The 12,134-nt window shown below is 35.7% G+C and overlaps 1 long non-coding RNA gene across 1 annotated transcript; it reads right to left on the bottom strand.

The window, feature by feature from the left end:
* Positions 1-822: 822 nt before the first annotated feature.
* LOC121386960 lies at positions 823-10,618 on the bottom strand. The gene is made up of 4 exons (XR_005959747.1): positions 9,060-10,618; positions 4,761-5,021; positions 2,472-2,577; positions 823-1,110 (listed from the first exon to the last, which is right to left on the bottom strand). It is a non-coding gene; the product is annotated as an uncharacterized LOC121386960 (long non-coding RNA).
* Positions 10,619-12,134: the final 1,516 nt, after the last annotated feature.

Genomic DNA, 12,134 nt, shown 5'->3' with positions numbered 1-12,134 from the left:
TTCGTTTCGGATAAAGTTTTGAATGTATTGTTTTGGTATTTTGTAAGACGCTTTGTGGTGCTTACATGAAACTTACAGAAGGAATAACACTTTTTACTCGTTTTTAGGAATACAAAATTAAAGTAGAACACACCGATTTATTAATCATCGGCTATTGGGTTTTGATATACTGTCCAGAAAAGGAAACTGGTTACATTTTGCCATTAGAAGCCAGGGATTGTTTATATGTACCATCCCATAACATATATATCACGTATGCTCATTAGGTCGACGGCGATCGATCCTAGACAGACCTGGGAATGCAAAGGATATAGTAAAATTAATTGTAACCATGCATGCAGGTCCTAGTTCATAACTTGAGTATGTTATTCTTTAAAAAAAGATAAACACAGAAAACAAAAACAAAACAGGAAAAGGTCCCACCCACCAACCACCTCCTCAAACACAAACTGTTGTACTGAATGGTTCTATGTATGGACAAAACTAAACTTTTAAAATAAAATAGAATGTAGAATTGAGTTCATTTGAATTGATTCAATTAAAAATAAAATTAATTTAAATTTAAACAAAATAAAATAAAATACAAAGGTAAAAATAAAAATAGAAAAATGAAAATGAAAATAAATTAAATATAAAAAAATAATATACTGCAAGATAAATAAAAATAATATTAAAAATGGTAAACAATACGAATTTTAATAGTATTCATTACACAGTTAGAAGCCAATTCATCAGTTACCGTTTGATGCAAACAAACAATTGTTATTTTTGACAACTATTGTAAAACTAGTGAAATACTGCACTTCTAACTATGGCACTGCAACTTCAGTCTGATTTCAGTTACAATTTTAGTTTAAAACAAATAAATATATATATATAAAATAGTGGAACACCCAAAAAAACAACAAAAAACAACAACAAAAGAGTCTTGTTTACTGATACGGTTTCATACGAATTGAAAAAGTAAACTGTGGAGTTCTAACATTAGCATGTTTCTGTCTTCTATCTCCAGGTACTAATTACGGAAACATGCAGGGTTGTGAGTTTGATTTTGGTTTCTGTTAGTTATTAGATTCGTTCTGCACATCTTCAGCTTTCTTCTTTATTTTCCTGAAAATAAATATAATCTGTGATTTATTCCTAACGTTGCATGACACAAATTGTAATATTTCCTTTAGTGTTATGTCCACAACAAAATATCAACGTGTTATGATATCAAAGATTAGTATTGAAATAACCGAAATAAATAGGACATAATAATTTTTAAAGAGTTATGAAAATTTTCTCCTTAGCAAATGATGAACACAAGTTATTGCCATAATTTCATTATTGTATGTTATTAGGAGAGGGCCTCGTAAGTTGTGCCCAATCTAATTTTTTGTTCCATATCTATAGCAAGCAAGCATAATCTACAAGAATGACGTGATTTCTTTAGTACGTGACACCAGTAGCGACATGCTAAATGTTGCAAGTTTTTGTTTTTTGTTTTTTTTAAAGAATAGTATACACATGCCAAAATAAAATAAATGTTTATATATTTATGGGGGAAATCAGAGCTCATTGCTGGTCATGGCATTCTGATAAGGTTTTGCTACTGACTGTGCATCGTGGGCCCGAGCATTGTCATCTTGAAACACAAACTGTCGACCATCACGGCGAGCTCACAGGACAATTGGTGTCAGTATGTTATGGTTGGCGTTCATTCTGACGTCTCCAAACGCAACAACGCCTATCCAAGAGGTCCAGAGTGATTCCCCAGTATCTACGCTCTGTACACCATTGGCGTCCGTTTACCATGTGGCGATTTGTTGACGATGGCACAATACGTGGTCGCAGAGTATGCCGGTTAGTTGCACCAGCCTCGGTGGCGCAGTGGTTAAGTCATCGGATTACAGGCTGGTCGGTACAGAGCGAGTTCTTAAGGGCTCAATTGGTAGGTGTAAGGGCCATCACACCTTCTTGTCTCTCACTAACCAACCAACAATTAACCCACTGTCCTGGACAGACAGCCTAGATACCTGAGGTGTGCCCAGGACAGCGTGCTTGAACCTTAATTAGATAAAAACACGAAAATAAGTTGAAATGAATGAAGATGAGTTGCATGTAACCGATTTTTAACAGACTTATCCGTCACTCGGACCCCAGTAGCCTGGTGTAACCGAGCTGTTTTCTTCAGTTATTTATTTATTTTTAACACATACAGAAAAGGAGCCCGAAAATGCTGCCAGTTAGGGGTGCGGTGAACTGTCCAGTATATATTAATTCGCCTTTCAACAGGCATTGCAAATGTTTGGGATGGGACAGTGCACCAAACGTTTATTACCAAATTGAATGAAATCATCCATCTGCAACACTGTTTCAGTTTTGAGGAGTGATATACGAACTTTTAAAAATTAAACAATTTCATCGCCCCTTTCAAATTCGAGTTATCAAAGTTTGACTACACATATGATTATACATGATTTAATTACCTCTCATAAAGTATGCACACAGTAGGAATAGCAAGAGCCAGAACAACAGCGATCACAATTCCCGATATAGCACCTGCACTTAACGCAGACATGCGCTCTGGATCATCTAGAAATATACAACACTATTAATTAACATAGCAATGCTATTCACTGCTATACCTTTTACACATTCGTAAACGACGAATGTCTGCACACATCAGAGGCACGTTTCAACGATACGTGACTGCTGCCACGAGTGCCGTTTGTAGACACACTGGCGTTTTGCTGGTTCACTATTTGTACAAGAAAAATTTCCCAACAATGACGATACCCACAACGTTACTAATAAACCAGGCAGACAGGTCCTTCATCGGTTTACAATGTCCAGTGTTCATAACAAAGATTGTGACTGATAAAAACTGTTGTGTTGCAGTACGTACATGTAACTAAAATTACAAACCCACCTAAACAGTAAGTTCCAGTCAAAATCCCTGCATACTATGAAGCCAAAATGAATACTAAGCAGACCCATACATTTTGTTATATACTAGTTTTTGCAGCCACTATCTGAACATGCGGAGAGGTGTGTTCGTGTTCGTGTGCCTGTGCGCGTGCGCGTGCGCGCGTGTGTGTAATGATCAAATGTACAAACAGTTGGGATAGGTCATGAAACATTCCCTGATTTTGAAAAATAAATGTTATATATGGCCCCCAATTAGTCTGAAAGACACTGCTACCCATTTCACAGTGACAAGATTGCACACATATCTCAGCAAACTTACTTCCACTTAGTCAATGCCCACGTTGTACACACTAGCAGAGAGGTGTACGCACCCCCTACGTTTGACTTACACTGAACAGACTATTTTTGAGAGACAATAAATACCCTTTTTTTTTTACAGAAACTGTGCACATTGTGTCGTGAATTTGACATAACATCTAGCAGTTAGAATATGTTGCGCCCCCCCCCCCCCACACTTTTAACATTTCTATATCCGCCCTAACAACAACAAAGTAATCATTTACTCATGGTTTTGTTACATGTCAATATTTTAAAGACTATACAGAGACACCTTATTTCACTTTAGAACTTGATCAGATTATAGACGTGACCATTGGTGACCGCAAAATGATATTGATATTCATTAAAAATGGAACCATATTGTTTTCCGAATCTGTATGCAATAGTGATAAATACCATTGGTTCACACAATTGACATGACATACCCACGGGACCTATCTTAGCTACATATGCCCCTACACTATGAGTTAAAGTTGGACTATGATGAGGGGATGGGTTCCCACTTCATTTAGTAAATCATCTTAACCAGTAGGTATATGGTTTTCACTACGAGCATGAATGGACTATGATGAGGGGATGGGTTCCCTACTTGATTTAGTCAATCATCTTAACCAGTAAGTATATGGTTTTCAATACGAGCGTAAATGGACTATGATGAGGGGATGGGTACCCTACTTGATTTAGTCAATCATCTTAACCAGTAGGTATACGGTTTTCAATACGAACGTGAATGGACTATGATGAGGGGATGGGTTCCCTACTGGATTTAGTAAATCATCTTAACCAGTAGGTATATGGTTTTCACTACGAGCGTGAATGGACTATGATGAGGGGATGGGTTCTCTACTTGATTTAGTAAATCATGTTAACCAGTAAGTATATGGTTTTCACTACGAGCTTGAATGGACTATGATGAGGGGATGGGTTCCCTACTTGATTTAGTAAATCATCTTAACCAGTAAGTATATGGTTTTCAATACGAGCGTGAATGGACTATGATGAGGGGATGTGTTCCCTACTTGATTTAGTAAATCATCTTAACCAGTAAGTATATGGTTTTCAATATGAGCGTGAATGGACTATGATGAGGGGATGGGTTCCCTACTTGATTTAGTAAATCATCTTAACCAATAGGCATATGGTTTTCAATACGGTTGCATATTTGCCATACACACTATACAATTATAAATACTTCTGGAATACGATAGGCTTACGCCTGTTGGTAGGAGTTTTTCACTATCGGGCAAGTAAATATTTTGGGGCTAATCCCGACGGCTAGTAAAACAAAAATCAATATCTCCCCCCCCCCCACACACACTCTAAAAATTACGAAAAAAAACTTCTTCCAAAATAAAACAAGCAGAAAGATCACCATTTTGGTTTGCCAAGTTTATATGCAGGATCCTATTATCAGGTGTCAATATAATATATTATATACCATTTAAAGTATCAAGGTACAAATCAATTCAATGTTATTTAACGTTTAACAAGTAAAACAAAATACTTACAAGTGACTGTCAGCGTAAAGTTTTTACTTATAGATGTAAGTAGAACAATGTTTGTCGTTGTACAGCTGTACACATTCCCGTCCTGATTCCTGCTGATGACTGTCAGATTTAACAGAGGACTTGTTGTGGTTTGATTATCACCCAGTGTCCAGGAGTAGTCACATGGCGGGTTACAGTCAACAGTGCAGTCCACAGTCAGATCGTGTCCTTCTTCGACACTTGCAGTAGAACTGAAGTTAATACTGCCTGGGATTGGGCCATCTGACAAACCAGAAAATGAGATTGTTATATCTAAGCCAACTATCACAATAACAGCTGAAACAAAACGTATTACAACTCGGTCAGCTGACTTCATTAAACATATAGAACAAGTAGGAAAATAGAGAGAAACAGTAGGACAAAGTAGGACTGAAAGAGCACATGTTGTTCAATGCATTATAGAGTAATTGTCAAATTATATTGGATTTAAAAAGTGTTACTATATCCCTTATTTTTCGGATACTACCTAGCTGAACTTTTTTCATGGTTCTATTTACATACTAAATATCAGATTAAAGACGTGTCATATAATAATTTAACCAAAAAACAATTCAATGGACACAAGACTGGTACATCAGAAGTTAGGGTTTTTTTATAGAGCCGTAAGGTATAGGTATAGGTCGTTTGATCTTAACTACCCTTCTACCCATCCCTCCTCTGGCCATGCCCAAGTTCTGATTACGATTGGCATTTTTCAACTTCTTATTTCTGTAATGTTAATCTTTCCTACATTTACTAAAGGTATCAGCTCTCAATGATTTTTATAATAAATATTTAATATAGAATACAATAGATGTTTAACGAAACACCAGCACGAAAAATACATCAGCTATTGGGTGTCAAACTATGGTAAATACAAAATTTAACAGATGCGCAACATCCAGATAAATTAAAAAAACAGTGTAAAGAACTGCGTAAAAAAATACAAATATCACAGATAGATAAAATTAAAATTTAGAATAAAAGACAGCATCACCTAAAAATTGTAATACAAGTTCTGGATTCCATCAAAAGGATTCCATCACATTTCTTTGACAAAATATATCTTTTCCTTGAGATAGTACACTCCCTCAAAATGTGTCACACTGTCAGCCCATTAAAAATAAAGCACCCATATATGACAAAATTCCTTTGAACATATAATATAATACAATTGTTTTCTGGTGCGTCTCTAAGAACACTTTTCTCTTCTTTTTTTGGCGTGTGTGGGAGGGGGGGGGGGGGGGGGGGGTAATATTAAAATTTTCTAAATTGTCCACTTATATAACTACCTGCTGACCCGAGTCAGGCCGCTGATAACATAAGATACCTGACTCGTGATAGGCGTGTTTTAATCGCCTGACCGGCCTAGGCGGCTTCGTGGTTAAGCAATCGGACATAAGGCTGGTAGGTACAGGGTTCGCAGTCCGGTACCGGCTCCCACTCAGAGCGAGTTTTAATGACTGAAGGGTAGGTGTAAAGCCACTACACACTCTTCTTTCTCACTAACCACTAACAATTAACAACTAACCCACTGTCTGAGATGTGTGTCCAGGACAGCATGCTTGAACCTTAATTGGATATAAGCACGGAAATAAGTTGAAAGTGAAGTACTGAAATTAAATATCTGTGCCATATGGGCGCTGCTGTTTGTGGAGATATTGAGGCAAAGGTTTTGCCATTTTGATCTGTATTGCTAAGAAAACCAAAACTATATGGTTAATTTTGCCTAAACATTTTATCATACAGCCGTCTTCATCCATGTGTTGCTTACTTGGTTTGAAACAAATAGGACCCTTTTAGTAGAAATGAAATATAAAATGTTTGGAGTTCGTTAAATGTTAAATCATTGTGGTATTTTGTTTTCGATTAGTATATCTCCATACTTGCTGTGGTTTTTCATCATATATGGTGTTACATATGAAATGACATGTCTGATTTGCTATTTGAACCAATTTCCCACCCTTGTGTCATAAAAAAGAGCCTCATTTGTTACCAATTTAAGAAAAACAGACTTATAAAAATTAAAACACAAGCAATATGCACACTTAGTGAAATTCTCAGCATTTTAAAATTGCATGCAACAAAGTAAAAGAAAATAAGTAGGAAAAGGTAGGAGAAACTAGTTATTTTGAAAAAAAAGAAGTGAAAAAAAGAAGAAGAAAAAACCCCCAGGATGGATGCAAAACGGTAGGAACAGTAAAACAGGTAGGAAAGCCTGTTATGAATGATTGCATGAATGAATGAACGTTTAATGACACCCAACACAAACATACACATGGGTGTCACATAAGGTAAGTATATGAATACATGTGTATAATTGTGTAAAACCACAGTGGGGAAACGTATAATGCAACACAAATATCAAGGTAGGACATTTAAAATATTAAATATACTGTTTTTTGTTCTTAATTTTCTTTTTCTATTTTACATGTAAGTAGAAATATAACAATGCTTTTTATGCACCTTTTTATAAAATTAGAAATGATAGTGGTATTGTATTGCAACATTTATAATTTGTTAATGTAAATAATTTAATTTGTGTGTACAAAATGACATAATCTGATTGGAATTCTGTCTTCAATGAGCTTGTTTTATTATAAATGTGTTTGACATACCAGTATCTAAATTTTATACTTTTCAGTACTTATATCAAGAAAAGTCCACTGTAAATTATCTTAATCATGGTTCATACCAAGAAAATGCTTTTCATGATTTCCACTGATAATAAAATTAACACAAATTGAAAACCGCTTTAGACATTATACTTTTTTTTTCTCTACGAAGGCTGTAAGAGTATAACACATTATAAATTAAAGAAACAAAATACTGGTATTTTACAAATGTGGATTTCTAAAACCAGATGCAACAAGAAATAATTATGACTCACTCAACATTAATTTCAAGAGATGCATTACATGCAGTATTCACGCATGGCTTGTTTCATGTTCAATATATGATCACAAATTACTTGGCATGTACATGTACGGTATTTGATAAGTACATAAATAGTAACTATCTGGTATTTACATTTTCAGTCCAACAGTGTGGCTTTTTTCAATGCTATGCTAGAATTTATCATAATGTAGTCAACATACTCCCCCCAAAAGTAAAAGTACTATAACTTTTATACGATTTTACAGTCACTGCAGAATAAAATGTTGGGTTTTTGCTACATTTGTCCAAAATAGTCTAGTTAGGCAACAACAACAACAAAAAAGAAAAAAAACTAAAGGAAGAGAAAACCCCCACCTTTATTTTAAAAAGTATTAACTGTACAAATATTAAAATTTCCAGTTTCAGTATATTTAAGTAAATAAATTCTAGATTATAATTTGGAAAGTATTTTGTTATGGCCAGTTTGTTTTGGGGTGAGTAGCAAAAACCCAAACAGTTTGTTCTTGGCTCAAGTATTTAATCAAACCTCACATTGCAAAATAAGTTCTGCAGTCTCTATAGAAGTAACGGAAAGAAAATGAATAGTTTTATTACAACATATCAGCACAATTTACATTTGGTGTTAAACATCTGTGTTTAAAAAAAACAAACCCAGCCTTCATAATTTACATCCATGGTTTTGACACTTGGCATAGATACTGATTCACTGAGAAGGTAAACCCATGGCCACCAAACAGGCTACTCCTACCATTTACTTCAATTTCAGCATTTTCACTTTCAATGGAGTTATTTGTTTACACCAACATCACAGCATCCTTTGGTATTGTTTTTTTTTCAGTAATTTCAGATATGCTTAGTATACAAGGAACATGCATCCTACATACATATTACATCTTACAAAAGAGATAGACAGATTAACAAATGAATAATCAAATATAGAGTTTAACAAATCAAGAAACTAAAATTTTATTCTGCTTTGTACCTAAAAATGATTCTGGGAACATGACTAAAAAATATCAGGTAGGGCCAGTCTAGTTTTTACAAAAACAACATTTGTACTCTTTTTCAGGCATGACAATGACACTTGATGAAATTAGCTGAAAGCTTTGCGAACTGTGCGCAAAGTGGACAGCACACGGTCAAAGGCCGTGAGGGGGGAGGGTCGAGAAGGGGGGATCCCCCCCCCCCCCCCCCCCAGGATAAAAAAAAAAAAATGATGCTCTCAGGGGCTCTCTCTTGGCACTTTAGAGTAAAAAAAAAAAAGAACAGAACAATAGATTTTTAAAAGATAAATTCATAATATTCATCACATTAAGTTTTCAAAATTACAAACACCGAATAAACAATACAGACAGGCAGACAGTAAAACTGAGTTAACCATACCTTAAAGTGACAAACAAGTATTGTCAGGACCAATTTAGTTGAGTAAGAACTAGGATGTTCTTCAGTTGATAAACCAATCACAAGTACTGTAGTAGCAAGTTCTTTAGATGATCAATCAATGACAAATGTTAAGTGTAGGCAGTTCAATAATAAATGCTAAGTAGTAAAAGTTATTTTGTTGATACATCAGAAATAATATGTAGGCAGTTCTTTAGTTCAGTTGATCAACAACAAATGTTAAGCAGTAGAAGTTCTCTTGTTGATCAATATAATCCAGTAATTGTTTAAAAGAAACATGTACATCAGAGATGATTGTTCACAATTTTCCACTATTAGAATGAATGAATGAATGTTTAACGACACCAAAGCACGAAAAATACATCGGCTATTGGGTGTCAAACTATGGCAAATGCCACTATTAGATGACAAATAATGTCAAATAATTTCAATGTGGTGAATGTCCTAGTTACAGAAAGTATAAATGCATGAAGATATTTAAATGCACATGGGTTACATTCTGGCTTTCTTTTCGGCACATACATGATGTAATCTCTCTATGGCCTTCCTCTTCTGTGATTTTTGGTGCTGTATTCTTGCAATCTTTTCAGCTTCGGCAACTGATAGTCTGGCCTGACTGCTTGGTGGAACATAGGTCAAATTGTCCTTAAATGTGTCAAGTCTTTTTTGTTTCAAAAGAACTAGGTCTTTCCATCGCTGCTTTTGCTGTTTTGCAGCACTCCTCATGTTCAGACATAGCTGCTTGTCCACTCTGGTGTGTAGCACATCTTCTTTGTGGAACATTTCAAGAGAAGGTGTCTGCCTAGCATTCAGTCCATATTTCACTGTCTGTATAGCATTGAAGGTGCTGACATTCATCTTCGAGGATTTGGGGTCAATAATGTTCCCCATCAAACTGAAGGATGACTCGACCATGGGTCCATGAAAACATGTCAAAACTGGCATGATCATCTTGGTTAGAGCAGGATATTTCTGGTTTTCTCCAACATTAAGCTTTTTCGAAGAAGGAAGAGAAGTATCTACTTGAAATCTGTGCACTTCTAAAGATAACTTCTCAACATCTTCATCACTGAGAAAATGTCTAAGACTATCTCTCTGGGTTTTAATACATTTCACAGTCTCATTGTGGCCCCGTGCATCTGGATCAATGGCAGAAACAGCTCTCAGCATGGCATTATCCAAGGGTAGCTTTTTTGCATCTGTGTAGTACATTGAATATATGATGTGCTGGCTCTTTTGAGGAAATCTCAGCTTTTATTCCTACAAACATATCTGACTTCCTAGAAGATTGGCCTTCATCAATTCCAAGATTCATAGCTTTAAGTTGTGCAGCTGATTTGTGTACCACAAGTTCAGCCTTCACAAAGCAGGCCATGAAATCCCTCAGTAGCTGGTCCTGTGCATCATGAAGCAGATGAATCATTGGCGATTTCTTTTGAAATAACAAGACAAAGTCCTTCAGCAACTGTAAAACAGCGGTATAAAAGGATGCGCACAATTATGTTTGCTTGTGTTTTACAATGACTTTCTCAATGATTGTTTCCTTTCTCAGTTGTCCATCTTCTGTTAGTTTTTTGTTACTGAGTTCATGCCAGATTTCTTTCATCCTATCCATACCACTAGTAGAAACATTTCTCATTAATAGTAGATTATGGACAGGCGACTTATACAGTTTCTTATCTTCAGTGGTCAGAAAGCCATAATAGAATTCTCTGAAAGCATACATCATAATGTTGTTCGCTGCTGTGACATCATAGCACGAAAGCCATCTATGAGCCAGGAATATCTGCCGTGTAGTGAAAGGAATATCAAGCATTTCACAAACTTCAACAAGCAACTGTTTGAGATCTGCAGACCACTTCAGGTCGTTATGAAGATCTGTTGCCAATCCTTCAACATATCCCTCGAATGGACCACAACACTTCTTACAAGCATTGTGGATATAGTGACATTAATCTCCATCAATGTCAAGTAGCTGTGGTGCTTTTTCTTGCCGGATCTTCACCTCAAGCCATTTTTTTCGAGCATCGCATTACTGCGCAGGAATCCATAAGTATGGATACCAAGTTATTCCAAGGAATAGACAGTTCTGAAAACACTGCATCTGTATCATGGAGCACATTTGGTGTCTACTTTGATCAGTTCAACTGATTTCAGATGTTCCACCACCACTCTTTTCTGCTTGATACAGAAATAACTAGCCAAGATAGCAAGGATCCTCTTGTTGTTATTGCTAGTGCTTTCATCAATATTCATGGAAAATGTACTTATCTGGAGGGCATCAACAGTTTTCTGAGTGAAAGTGTTTCCAATTCCATATGTCATCTTGTAAGCTGCAGTCTTTCTGTCCAACTTCACATGATATAAGGCTCTTGGGTCTTTTGCAAGTTCTTTGGCGGCACTGACAAGGGCAGGCGCAAAACTCAGAGGAAGACTGTGTTCTGAAATAATGCCAAAGACAAGTGCCTGAATTACTTTTAACTTACTTTGTTTAAATGACGCTAACCAGGACCAATTAATTAACCAATTACAATATGAATGGTATACATGCATAGCCCATGAAATTTGAACAATTTTGTGACGGCACATGATTGCTGTCGCAAATTACATGTACATGTAGTTTTGCAGCGGCACTTTTAAAGAAAATACTGAAGAAAAAAAAACTAATTATATTGAATAACATTAAGAACACTATAAGAAATCAATTGTTCCGAGTGACATGGAAATGAAAACTTATAAAAAAATAAATTTGTGAGTGCAATATGCTGTCGCAAATCAATTTTGCAACAGCTTTTGCGAATTTCGACTACTGGATGTATATTATACATGTACAAGTTGCTCATATGATTGATTTATTTAAATGTTCTTTTCACAAATGTTCAAATGTATATACCATTTATATTTAAAAATCTGATATGCTTGAAAAGTATATACGTAAAACAAAGTTAAGACCACCAACATTTGAGTGTGGGATAAGACCACAGCTGGGGGATGTTATGTAGCACATGGTTCATACATATTTATTATACTTTAATATTGATGCTTTTGGCATCATCT

This window comes from Gigantopelta aegis, chromosome 12 (assembly GCF_016097555.1).
Source record: "Gigantopelta aegis isolate Gae_Host chromosome 12, Gae_host_genome, whole genome shotgun sequence".
Lineage (NCBI taxonomy): Eukaryota > Metazoa > Mollusca > Gastropoda > Neomphalida > Peltospiridae > Gigantopelta > Gigantopelta aegis.
This window is presented reverse-complemented; position numbering and strand designations above follow the sequence as displayed.